Here is a 14,143-nt window from a genome sequence, read left to right on the forward strand (position 1 = left end):
ATAGTTTTGACCCAGAATTCCAAGATGGCTGCCATCCAGTATTGTGGAAATGTAACTTTTGAATGGGAAGGTATACTGTGCGTTTGGGGTTTACCACAAGGAAGGAGATTAACAATGGTGGATGTTTTGGGAGTCATTTCAGAATTATGTTAACTGAAAAGATGTTAATGTCAACACCCATTTTACCTTGGTACTGCTGTACCAACTACCCCCAGGATTTCTTGCATTAAAATATTTAATGAATGTATGACAAGATAACTAAAATAAGCTCTTTTTATTAGCTGTAGCTAGATTCTGAATCATCAGATTCCGCTCATTATCTTTAGCCAAGTATGCTGTGTCATACCGGGCCGATCACACAGATGATATGTCAACATCACCATGGCGGGCAAGGATGATGGATGACACCTTGTGGACATAGTCAGACTACTTGTATGGGGTGCCATCTTGTGTCTGCCGATCCAATTGCTGATGGAGTTGCCATCCTCTAGATCATGCCAATGTCAACGAGAGTGATGTAGGGTTCTTGCAGCCCTACAGATTGGAGATAGAGCTTCTAGATGAGTTTGCTCTTCTGCGTCTTCCTGTATGTGCTGTTGGAGTTGAATAAGGCCACACATTAATCAAAAACACAATGTTCCAGCAACTCGTGGAGGTTTACAAGTTGACCACAACCAGGTCAATCACTGCCTTGGAGCGCTCCACTCCATCTCAGCAGCTCCTACCTTGAGTTCCTCCCCGGGTAGTCTCGCTTGCCAGACTCCCTCCCTACAATGGCAGAGTCTGGCTGCTAATACCTCCATCCTGGTATAGGGGAAAAAGGCTCTGTTCACCTTTACAACTATCCACCAAAAGTATCAAGCAGGCCTGCTTTATTGCACAATCCAGATCCAACCGTTTTCAGCATGTAGCAACGAGCTAGCATTGTTGATGTTGTTGTTTCACAGTGGGACAGGCATTTGAGATAGACAGATTCGACACGGAGCGAGTGGAAACGAAATCCATAAATGGCCGCCACCAGTCAGTCAGAGCGGGTTGGAGCATGCATGCAGGGAGGAGGGTGGAAGATGATTGTGATGCATCAAATTCAAGACACTGGTACTGGCCTACAGGGCAGTACACCAGTCAGCTCCCCGGTACCTGCAATCCATGGTCAGGTTCCAAACCTCTCAGCGCTCCCTTCGCTCCTCCACCAGTGCAGGTCGCCTCGCCCCTCCTTCGCTACGGGGGCTCAAAAGTCGCTCATCCCGATGGTAAATGGTAAAATGGTAAATGGCCTGCATTTATATAGCGCTTTTATCCAAAGCGCTTTACAATCAGTAGATAGTCTACATTCACCCATTCATACACTGATGGCGGCAGGCTGCCACGCAGGGTGCCTACACACCATCAGGAGCAAGGAGGGTTAAGTGTCTTGCCCAAGGACACAGCAACGGCAGCTGGGAGGGAGCGGGGATCGAACCGCCAACCCTTGCGTCATTGGCCGACCCGCTCTACCTCCTGAGCTAAAGCCGCCCTGATCTCGACTCTTCTCGTCCCTGGCACCTCAATGGTGGAACGAGCTTCCACCTTCGGTCAGGACAGCTGAATCACTGCCGATCTTTCGGAAAAGACTAAAGACACAGCTTTTCAGGCTCCATCTGGGCCCTTCTTGATCTAACTTCGTTCTCTCTCTTTCCTTATTAAAAAAAAAAAAAAAAAAACTAACCTAAACTTGTACCACTAACCTAAACTTGTACCACTGTTCCTTCAGAAGTTGTAGTTGTCATAGACTGTGCTCCATAGTTGATTGCTCTATTGCTGACAAAAAATGTGTTATTGTAAGTCGCTTTGGATAAAAGCGTCTGCCAAATGACGTAATGTAATGTAATGTAATGCTGCAGACGCAAAGTGCCGCTGTGTGTAAATTCAGCTCGAGCAGGACCCTGGCCATTCACACCAGACGCACTGCTTTGCTCCGTGCCGGTGACAACTTGTACTGACTTCCTATCTGGCTTCACACAATCACTCGCGGGTCTCACACAAAAATAGATCAGACGCCGAAACAATCTCTGCATGGGGCGAGCCGGCCACATCACGGCTGGTCTGACTGAACGGTCTAATGTGCTAACAAGTGCACCAAAATGAAACTGGCTGCGCTTCCAGATGCTTCGTCACTTCAGCGTCTGGTGTGTTTGCATCTTTTCGCATCCATTTTGAGCCATGCCTGCATGCATGAGTTCAACTCCTTCCCGTTTGACCTGGCCTCCCCAACCCTCCGCACCCTACAGTCTGCCTGCCTCTGATGAACTCATTGCAGACTTAAAATCAGCCTATGCTGCAGGAGAGGAGAAGTTGACCAGATTCAAGTCCCGGGGGCCCTATCTTCGCAAAAGCGGTACGCCGCCCGCAATGCAAATTGGGGCCGTGCACAAGCGCATGCCTGTTATAATTTTACTGGACATACAGTGTAGGCGTGCCACAATCAGGCGTTTCTGCGCAGAATACGGGGCAGCACCTACGCGCCTTTTACGCGCTAAAAAAAAGCACCTCTTACGCGTTAAATACTCCGCTGCGCTTGAGCGCACCATCATCTCTATGCTGTGCAGCGCAGCGCAGAGTAAAATTCCTTTTGGATATGTCATTACACACGGACGTGCCACGCCAGGACATCAAATTCTGCTGCTAAAATTGGATATTAGCAGATAATTCAGTGAGGCAATCAACTATAACTCACTGAGAAACTTTTATCACATCGCAAAGAGGGAAATTAATTGAGAAAACTTGTTGGACAATGGACATGTAGGCTATTCACCTTCACCTATCCCATAGTCTCGCTGGCCAGCCTCCCCTCCCACGCAGGTCGGCATAGTGGGATTGCAATGGGCGGCGCTTGCGGCAGTGCCCTTGGAAAATAGTTTCCAACAATCCAACTTGCCCTTTTCAGCGTGTAGCAACGAGCTAGCGTGTAGGTTTCTGCCGTTAGCTTGCTAGCTAGTTAGCGTTGTTGTTTTCACTGAGGCGGCAGGGCACTATTTACAGCGACACACAGGGAGGAGGGAGCGGAAGCTGCTCTGATTGACGTGGTCGGAGCCAATGACAGAGTTTGTAATAAGCCGGGAGCAGACATCCGGCAGCCACTGAAACAGTCGCTCCAATGTGGAGCAGCTGTAGAGCAGGGGAGGGCTTATCCCAGTTGCCTGTTTCCGTGGCGCCAGACTCCTCTCCCGGTAGGGAGGGGAGGCTGGCCAGCGAGACTAACATAATTATGAAATTACCCTCAAAACAGAATAATTGTCATTACTAAACCATGTTTGGTAGGCATGGATTTGCAATTCAACGTACGTATATGTTGCCATTCAAAAGTTAAGTTTTCACGCTACTGGATGGCAGCCATCTTGGAATTCTGGGTAGAAATTATGTCAGAATGTTAAACTGATGTCAGAATCAGATTCTTTGTGGTTGACTTACACCGAAAAGTGTCTTCATACATTATTCTAGGTGCTCTGGTTCAAAAGTAATTTTTTCAAGATTGTACCAGTGGCCATCTTGGATTTGGCCGTCTGGCAGAAAGTCCCAGGATGTTTGGGAGGGGCCTGGGGGCTATTTTAACAAAAGGCCAAAAGAAGTCAAATAACTCATCAAAAAATGTTAGCCAGAGAGTGGTCATGGAATTGAGGTTATAGCATCAGTTATCAGAAACTGTGATTTCCTTCTCACATCATTAAATTCACCATTGATTAGTTACTTTAACAGTTTATGATGTTCTATATGGTATCATTGTAATCCTTGACCATGAAAACATAGGGATAGACATCACCTTTTCTGTGTTATCATGTGTGGTTCAGGAGATATGATGCAAACTACATAATTCACTTATGGCGGAATTAAAATGGCCACCATGAGGCATTTTTGTGATGCCTTAATTTCTGAAGATTTACGGGGCCCCAAACTATATGTGTACCAAGTTTCATGCTTTTATGAAAAAGTGAACATGATTTTCACATATCATCTGGACTAATACACAGAAATCAGGGTTTTGTCATTTATATGGGAGAAGGTTTTTTACAGTGATAACTATCAATAAGCTACCAGATTGGCAGGGTTATCATACCAAAATATAAACTAGAGACATGTAGGAAGACAAAAATACAAAAATTGCGCGGTCCCCTTAGGTGGTACCGATTTCACCATTGGCCCATGGACTAATTGCATTGTATCCTTCTCAAAACACCACTGAATTCACCAAAACACCACTGAATTCACCATTAACTATTCATGTGAACAGTTTATGATGTTGTATAGGGTGTCATTGTAATCCCTGACCATGAAAACATAGGGGTAGACATCACATTTTCTGCGTTATCATGTGTGGTTCAGGAGATATGATGAAATCAGGGTTTTGTCATTTTTTGGGGGTAGGTTTGTTTACAGAGTGATAACTATCCTTAAGCTACCAAATCGGAAGGGTTATCATACCAAAATATAAACTAGAGACATGTAGGAAGACAAAAATAACAAAATCGTGCGGTCACCTCAGGTGGTACCGATATGTCAAAATTTCAGCCTTGGCCCATGGACTAGTAGGCACGGCTGGACTGCAATGTATTCTTACCGGTGCGATGGCCGGCGGGCCGCTGCATATTTGGGCCGCTCAGGTTGGTGAAAGTATGTATTATGTATTTGATTGGGCCGGTAGCGGCCCAATCAACATTATCTGTGCTGTTTACAACAAGCTCTGTGGCCATTAGTATCTGTTTCTGGGTGTACGAGGCGTACCTGAAGGCACCATGAGGGGCTCACCCACTTACCGTGCAGAGCGAAGTAGAGGCTCAATGGATTTTACGTGCAGATAGCGCGACTACGCTTCCTCAAAGTGTGGATGGCGGGACCGCAGTCCATTCAGGCATCAATAATGAATGATTCTGGTCTCTGGAGTGGCCCTCCAATCGGTTTTTGAGCGTCAGAAAAGTGGATTTTATGCAACAATTTGGATGCAACAACTAGGTGTCATTAAAAGAAGAGGATGTTTTACATCGGATAGCGTCTAACTTCACGTGAAGACTCAGGTAGGAGCCAGCATTTAGACCTAGACGTGAAAATGGCACAGTGTAATGGGAAATGCGTTACATTCGCCGGGAGCTAATGCGCTCAGTATGAGCCAGAAGCACCCGGCGAGCGGGGTAAAGTTGTAACAGACTATGGGGAAAGATACATCAGACATATGGGAAATGTTTGTGTGGCTATATTATGTCCAAAGTAATCTACTCTATATTTTTTGGTTTTGAGTGGGCTATCTAAGTTTTAGTTTAGTTTTATAGTTTCACCTATAACAATACTGATTCCTAGTGGTAGGAAGGGACGGGAGATTGATTTATTTGTTGGTGTGATGACAATTTTTTACTGCTCAATGTTGAAAAGACCAAAGAGCTAGTTATTGATTTTGGGAGGAAGAAGGCAGAAGTCTCCCCTGTCATTATTAAAGGGCTGGAGGTAGAAATAGTCCAGTCTTATAAGTATCTCGGTGTCCACCTGGACAGTAAGCTGGACTGGAAGAAGAACACAGATTCTGTGTTCAAGAAGGCCAAGTCTCGACTTTTCCACTTGAGGAAGCTTAGATCATTTGACATCAGCAGGTCACTTCTTCATGTGTTCTACCAAGGTATCCTAGCTAGTGTCCTCTTTCATGCTGTGCTCTGCTGGGGGGGCAGCCTCACTGTCATGGACAAAAATAGGATAAACAAAATGATTAAAAAGGCTGGCTCAGTGATTGGCCTTCCCCCTGATTCTTTGGAGATGATTATAGCCAAGAGAACAAGGAGAAAATTGAATTCTATTCTTTCTTATGAAGGCCATCCTTTGTTTAATGTATTTAATGCCCTGCGCAGTTCGTTTAGTAATAGGCTTTTGATGCCTCGGTGCTCTACTGAGCGATTTAGAAGATCTTTTGTCCCTGATTCTGTAAAATTCTTTAACGAACACTGCTAGCCTTGCTTTGTGAGGCTCTCTCTCTCCACTGTATTATTGTTATTGTGCTGTATGTTACTGTTTCTTGTTTGTATCTGTACTCGCTCTGGTGGCAAACCATGTTTCCCCTCGGGGATTAAGAATAAACACCATACCATACCATACCAACATGACAACAATCAATACACTTGTATTTGCGTAAAAAAAAAAAATCAGTGTTGTTATGTTTAGTACTGTACTGTACAACCCATGCGAGCGCGAGCTCGAAAAATTGGGCCGATTCGAAATTGTGGGCCTGTCTGACACATGGCAGGTAGCTTTTTTGGTCCCAGTCCAGCCCTGCCAGTAGGTGACGCTATAACAAATTGCACGAAAACAGGGCCCTAACCCGCACCCCATCAGGTCTTCCTTAGCACATTCCCAAAGTTTGAAGTCAATCCGACCAACGGTTTTCGAGATACGCAAAGGACAGAGAGACGGAGAGAGAGACAGACAGACACTGCTGGCATTATAGTGTAGATGAATTAAACATTATTTTGTAATGTACAAAATAAGGTGGATAGTATTTTCTGTTAGGTCTTTTCCATATTTGTAGTTGGTTATTCTGTAGGCAAAAGAAAAAGAGAAAAAAGAAAAGAAAAAAGTGTCTATAAACATGTCTATGTCAAAGCAGACATATTCTAAACACAAAGTCAGGGGTTGTATTTTAGCATTATGGAGCTTTATTTTCTAGGGCGTGCATCTTTTTCATATTTGTAGATGGTTATTCATTTTAAATATATATATTTTGTGTGTATATAGTCTAAAGCATGTCTATGCATAGATAACATTATACTGGGCTAAATGGGAGCTAAGCATAGACAATCTAAAACACAAAGTCAGGGGTTGTATTTTAGCATTATGAAACTTTATTTGGTAGCGCATGTTTGTCTTTTTCATATTTGTAGATGGTTATTCATTAAAAAAGACATACATTTTGTGTGTAGTCTAAAACATGTCTATGCATAGACAACATTATCCTGGGCTAAATGAGAGCTAAGCATATAGACATAACATTAAAATCATCTTGTGCTCAGATAATTACCTTTTATGCTAACGTGGAGGACTTCTCTAGTGTATATTTTTTGTATTTACTGCTAATTATTCATTTTAATAAAGTATTTACTGCTTGGTCTAAAATAGGTCTATACATTAGCCGGCTATATGAGAGCTAAATCATAGACGCCCTGTTGAAATCACGTCTATTGCTCACTGGTTAGCTTAAGACACGCAGGGAAGATATAAGAGGCGCGCAAACGATAGCGCCGTACGAAGATAGGGCCCTAGGATTTCAGGTTTGTTCTCTTGGGTGACACCTATGAGTGGAAATTGGCCATAGCCTCAATCAACAGTAAGTGACTTTTTTTTTTATGAACATTTTTGAGATTATAATTTTAAATCAGGATTCTGAGATTAAAGTCAGAATTCTCAGATTAAAACCAGAATTCTGCATCACTGATGATGTCACTGAGTGATTACATTATCGATGGTGTCCCGGAATTTGAGGGGTCCCTAGATTTTTGCTATGTCAAAGTAGGGTCATGACTTGAGCCAAACAAGTTTGGGAACCCCTGCTACAGAGAGGGAGGGACTGGGAGAGAGCCCCGCATACTGTGGTATCCGTACAGGTTGAGAACCAGTGCAATAGACCAAATGCCACGAAAACATTCTACCCCATACTTCCCCAGACTGCTGACTGAAAGTGAAAGTAAAATGTGTCGCAGTTAGTTCAGGTTCAGACCGATTCAGACAGCCTCCATTTTCGACACAGCAGAGCAGGAGGAGGACACGGGCTGAGCGCGAGACAGCGTGAGTGTTTTTACAACATTATTTTTATTCAACTGTAGCCTGTGTGTCAGTTGTCTAGTGAACAGGGTCGACTGCAATCACATTCAAATGTAAGCTACTACATTTTGTTGTGCTACTACTACATAATGCAGTGTTACAGGGCGGCAGAGAGTCAGAAAAAGAGAGTGAGAGATGCAGAGAGAGAGAGATATGCCAAAGTGGGAGACGGCCTCCCCAGGGTGCTCCAAGCAGTTTCAAGTCAGGCTCAGTGAATGTAAGTAAACAAAAAAACAGTACCTTATAATTATTATCATTAGTTATTACATTAGTTATCAAAAGGAGAGCACATAGAATAGCCTAAATGTGTGATTTGGTTAAAGAGATAGAGATAGCCTACAGTATTTTGGGGGAATTTGAGTTTTTCCAACTTTCCTGCAGTCAGAAACAAACTAATGTGCCATCTGACAGACAGACGTATTTGGTGTAGTCTGATGTATGTCAAATAATATCACGTTATCTTGGCACAATTGTTGGGTGTCGATGGGATCAAATAACTTAATCATAATCCCACCCTCTCTAAGCTTTGTCTGGGGGAAGGCCCAACAGCAACTTTTATATCGCACTCTCAACCCGCATTTCTCCACCGCTGTGGGCTGTCTCTCCCTCCTCCCTTTCCCTTCTTCTCTCACGACGAAGGCGCTGTGTCAGCCCACCCAAAACAAAATGGAAACTTCCGGGTAAAAATTTCAAACTAATGTCATTTAAACAAGTAAACAGCCTGACTGATGCATGTTGGAGGAGGTGTTTCAGGAGGTGTTTCAACAAACGAAGCAGCAAATATTGTATCAAAATACTCAATAACTGTCAAACTAGATGAATGATGAATAGTTTGACAGTTATTGAGAGTTGATTTGAGTTAATGAGTTATTAATGTAAGTTAGTGTGGACCAGTGATGTCACTGGTCCACACTTTAACACTCAATAACTGTCAAATTAAATGACAGACTTCAAAACCGTTTACAGTTTTCTGATATACTACTGATGTTCTAATGATACAAAGCTGGTTGAAAATGGGCGGAGTGTTCCTTTAAGATTACATAAAATGTCTGTAAAGCATGACTCAAAATGTTTAACGTTACAATGAGGGTTTTATTTTTGAAAGAGCTAAAGCGGACGACCTACTTACATTCTGGGTGACTTGACGCTGTCTGCGCCTGGGCTGTGGGGTGCACTCGTGCATGAGAGAGGCTTTTTTTCTCGGCATATTCCGTCAATGTAAAAATAATTAACCGTTAAGAAAGTCGAGTTTCAGGCTGTGGCAATCACTAAATCTAAATCACAAAATGTTTGGCCAGTCTAAAAGGGGTTTAAACAACACAAAGCTGCTCTGCACACCGCGCGCACGGACGCACACACACACACACACACACACACACACACACACACACACACACACACACGGGAGAGGAGGAGCAAGATACATGAGAACAGGGAGGAGCAGAGAAACAAATATGAAGCCGTTTATTGAGACTCCATTTTGACACAGCAGTGTGTGAGTCAGTGTTATTACATAATAATAATAGTGGATACAAAACAATTGTTTCCTTCCTATAGGCCTCCTTCAGATGGGTTTAGGGTTTATCTTCACAATAAACACATCTTATAAACATAGTTGTCATGATATGTAGATGGTGTGATGTGTGGATCCATGTGCAGACAAAGGGTAGGCAGCAGGCAAGGTTTTAGGAGCAAATAAAGTCTTTGAATCTTCAAAATACAAAACAACAAAAACCACTAGCAGGAGGCTAGGCTAAAACTCAAAACCAACAGGCGAACACTGAGGACAAAAATATACCGTAGACAGTAGACAATGACTTGACGAGGACTACACCCAGACTGAGACATATAGACAGCTAACTAATGAAACATGAGGGACAGCTGGGAAGGCAGGAACACACGGCAAAACGGGAGAACTGATTGGTGGGGAGAACTCAGGTAATGGAGCAGACTAACGAGACACATAGGCAACAGGTGGAGGAAAGGCAGATTAACAAGGGAACATGGGCAACAGGTGGGGAGAAGACAGAGACTAATACACAAGGAATACACATAACAACACTCCTTTGTCTACAGTAGAATACTAGTCACTGAGTTAGCTCCTCAGGAATAATCACACAAATACACAATCATAGCGGGCCACACCGTGGCCTGGGCGTAACGTCTTTCAGCTATTAAAAAATGGAAATTTTAAATGTGTAATTTTGGTGAATATTTTAGCTTCAGATGCATCACTACCCACAGACCTCTGTTGTATTCAACTTTGAGGTTGTGCAGCGTCTTCAGACTACTGGTTATGTATGATTATGCTGCCATCTTGTGGCTGTCTGTGCTACTGGTGTGTTTTGCACTTTTACATTGAAATCATTGACTATTGTGCCTTCACGAAAATGTGTGTTATGGTCTGATGATGATGAGATCCTGTCTCTATATCTTTAGCGGCTCCTCTATTTAGATTGAGCAATATTTTCTTATGTGCTGTGAGGGCCTATTGTTATTTTGTTGTATAATATGTAGGCTATATATTTAGTAACTAAATATTGCACTCTAAGTATCTAAGTATTACTCAGTAGTACTAAGTATCGCACTCAAAGGTACAACAATATATGGCAAGTGCATATTCATTCATAGGCTACTCAAAAATGGAGCGCACAACATAACCAGTACAAATATAAAGTAAATACAAGAAATAGAAAACATCAATAAAATAAAATACACAGGCAAAATAAAATAGCTAGGGGGTTTCCTTTGTTAATTCAAAGGCATCAATAATGTTCTATTTTCTGCTTTCTTTTAAATACATTTGAGTGATTTGTGGAACAGTGATAGTTATGTCATAAAAAACAACAATGGGGGGAGGTCTTAATACATTTACATGTATGGATCAAGTTAATGTACCTCAAATAAATAAAGTACTCAACAAAAATTCTGTACTTTTATCCCCATTATGATTCCAAATCAAATGTACCGTAATATAATTTCTGGTAAATGGGAAGAGTAAAGGGATTTTGGATTCTAGCCAGTCATAGGATATCACACAAGAGGATCCATAGTCTCTACATCTTAATCACAGAATACAGCAATTATATATACATATATATATATATATATATATATATATATATATATATACACGTGCGATCGGGCTGAAACTTTCAGGGTGTAAAGGGCACCCGTGCAAGTGACCTGACGGAGCCGGATCTTTTAATCATGCTAATTAGCTAATGATATGATGTAATCAGTGCTGATGTCAAAAGTGATGTCATAGGGGCACACACACACACAAGGAGGCATTAGACTCGTTTGAGTTGACTGCTGCCTCACCTGGAAAGCAACCGAGCAGCCGAGCGCAGTCAGGCAAGGCGTCAACAAGTCGAACACCCCTGACTGCACACTCTCTGCTGCTTTTCTTCTTCTACAGTTTTGTTTAACAGCAGTTTGTAAACAAATTAAAACATGCATTAGGGCCACCCACACTCACTGCTCAAATGACACAACCCTTTAGATTACCTATTTTTATTTGTATGTAGGCATTACAGGTGGTATTTATGTAAAATATGGAGTGACAGCTTGGAATAGATATAAAATTGAGGTTTTTACACTTCACTGTGGGTTTGTGATGCACCTGTGTTTAACCAATGGGTGCTCAGCTTGATGCGTTTCTCATCATCCTGTTCATACACCTAATCCAGAAGTGTGCGTGCCTTTGGATCTTTATTCTGTTTGACGTTGTTTTCCTGTCACAACAACAGCTCCCAAATTGTGCTGCTATGTGCATTAATTAACAGGTTGAAAGAAGAAGTATTCAAGATATTGCATAGAATTTATCCGGTTAATTTTAGAAAGATTCAAACTAGATATTGATTATGAGTGTGATTTTTGTGGACTAGAAAAAGATACTTTTTTGCCCACTGTATACGAGGGATCAGCCGAGCAGCATTTTGGTAAACAAACCGCGTCACTGGGTGGCAACGGCAATGGAACCCTATGGAGTCTTAGTTTAAGCGTCTGACTCTAGCCGGCTGACACAGAAAAACAGAAAAAAATCCCCCCCAATCCTGGTGTTCGCCTATGTCACGTGTTGCACACAAATATCATATATATGGAAGATGAACACTCCAACTTACTTCCTTGTCAGCTAGATCCACATTTTTCTTCTGGACAATTCTCAATGGCTTCCTTGTTCCTTGTTCTAAAAGAAATGCGGACTGGAACAATGACATGCAGCATTATTATGCCGACTGGAACAAGGAAATGCAGGAAACGCGGCTCCTTCCCAGAGCATTTTGCGAGCTGTTTCCAGCTTAAGTAGTTCAGTAGTAAGTAGGGCTTACCGTAAATTCCGGACTATAAGCCGCGGCTTTTTTCCCGTTTTTTGGCCTTTTTTGGCCCCTGCGGCTTAAATAACGGTGCGTCTTATCTATGGATTTTTTCCCAAAAAAAAAAAAAATCTCTCTTTTTTAGCACTCTTTCTAACTATAAATCCACTTCTGTTTTAATTTCCTCTCTTGCCCTCTTTTAACAACATAACATAACATAACATAACATAACATAACACAACACAGGTAAGCAGAAAGAAAAAGACGAAAGAAAGAAAGAAGCAATCACCGCCATGAATGAGGAAATGACTCACCTGCTGGAGGCTGGAGATTCACGGCTTGGGCTAAACTTTTACTCCGTGAAACACTATCGATTAAGTCCGACATCGCTCAGAGGTTTGAGCAGCTTGAAAACAAGTTTGAAAACGTGCAGAAGTCCATCCACTCACTCACTAAAGAAAATAATGCAACCGTGAACAGAGTTTCTAAAAAAAGCGCATCAGCGCACTGGAGGACAAAAACAACACAGTGAGTCCGAAAGTGGATAAAATGCAAAAACATCGAAACGCTGCACACGCAGGTTGATGACTTAATCAGCAGGAGTAAAAGAAATAACATTCGCCTGATCAATGTAAAAGAGGGAGCTGAGATTGGTGACATGGACGCTTTCGTGGCAAAATCCTGTGTTACATCCTGGACCTGAAGGAAGGCGAGAAACCACCAGAGGTGGACAGGGCACACCGGGCGCCTCGGCCACGTCCAGACCCCGGCCTGCCACCGAGGGCCATCTTCATCTGCCTACTCCGCTGGCCCGACCGTCAACTCATCCTCCAGGCTGCGGGGAAGAAGCCCCTCACCTGGGAGGGTACGCGCTTTTTCGTCCGGCAGGACCTCTCCGCGTTGGTGCAACAGAAACGCGCAACATACAACAGCATCATCGAGTCAATGGATATCGCTTTGGCGTACTGTACCCAGCGAGACTCGTCATAACCATTGCTGGACAGCGGCGGAACAAGAGCTCAAAGTGAAACTGCCGAATATCTTTTGAGTTGGACTGGTCAATAGTACTGTGAGTAACTAAAATAAAAAAATAAAAAACGGAATTCTCTCTTCTTTAGCACTCTTTCTAACTATAAATCCACTTCTGTTTTAATTTCCTCTCTTGCCCTCTTTTCACCACACCGCGGACACTGTGTGCACTGTAAAAAAAACAAAAAATACCACAATGTGTGATTTTGTCTGGGGATTAGTGACCTGACTTTTGTTTTGTTGAAATGTTAATAAATGGGAGCTTCCCCAAACAGCCATCTCTTTCCCGACAATCCCCTCTGTGCACGAAGCCTTACATATGGTAATTAAACATCAAAACACCCGCGGCTTATAGACCGGTGCGGCTTATAGAAGAAAAAAATAGTCACCTTTGAAGGTGCGCCTTATAGACCGGTGCGCCTTATAGTCCGGAATTTACGGTAATTTAAATGTAGCCTGCAACAAGTGCAATGCTTTAGTCCTTGATTAATTCAACAGGAGCCAGCTTTTCTTTTTTTTTCTTTTTCTTTTTCTTTTTCTTTTTCTTTTTCTTTTTCATTTGAATGCAATGTATTTTTCATATGGGGACCATATGAATGGTGACTCGCTGTTTCCAGAGAGCTGATTGGTAAGCAGGTGGGTCTTTCATGGGTTTTGATATTATCCTCTGAACTTAACCTGCTACAAAGCAGGTTAGCCGTAGAGCATAAGTTGCTATGGTGATCTATCTCGATAAGAAGTTAACTAGCGTCGTGGTACGGCAAAACTAGGGTTAAACCTGCAGTTACCTTGCTAAGCCAGTAATCTTGTTTCGTGGTACAGGCCCCAACACTAAAACACACAACAGAGATGACTATCTATTTCGTGGTACAAGCTACTGTTGGGCTTGTTGATGCCTTGGGTTAGAATAGAATAGAATAGAATACACGTTATTGTCCAGCCAAGGCAAGAAATGTGTTATTGGT

General features: G+C 42.6%; 1 protein-coding gene across 1 annotated transcript in view; it reads left to right on the top strand.

Moving 5' to 3' along the window:
• Positions 1-7,766: 7,766 nt before the first annotated feature.
• LOC310792251 (NLR family CARD domain-containing protein 3-like) overlaps positions 7,767-14,143 on the top strand; it is a gene marked incomplete at its 3' end in the record, with an annotated part of 117,627 nt that continues 111,250 nt past the window's right edge. Inside the window, exons 1-2 of the mRNA XM_083653976.1 lie at positions 7,767-7,794; positions 7,934-8,047. The remainder of the gene's footprint in view (positions 7,795-7,933; positions 8,048-14,143) is intronic.

This window comes from Poromitra crassiceps (genome assembly GCF_964638095.1).
Source record: "Poromitra crassiceps genome assembly, chromosome: 17".
NCBI lineage: Eukaryota > Metazoa > Chordata > Actinopteri > Beryciformes > Melamphaidae > Poromitra > Poromitra crassiceps.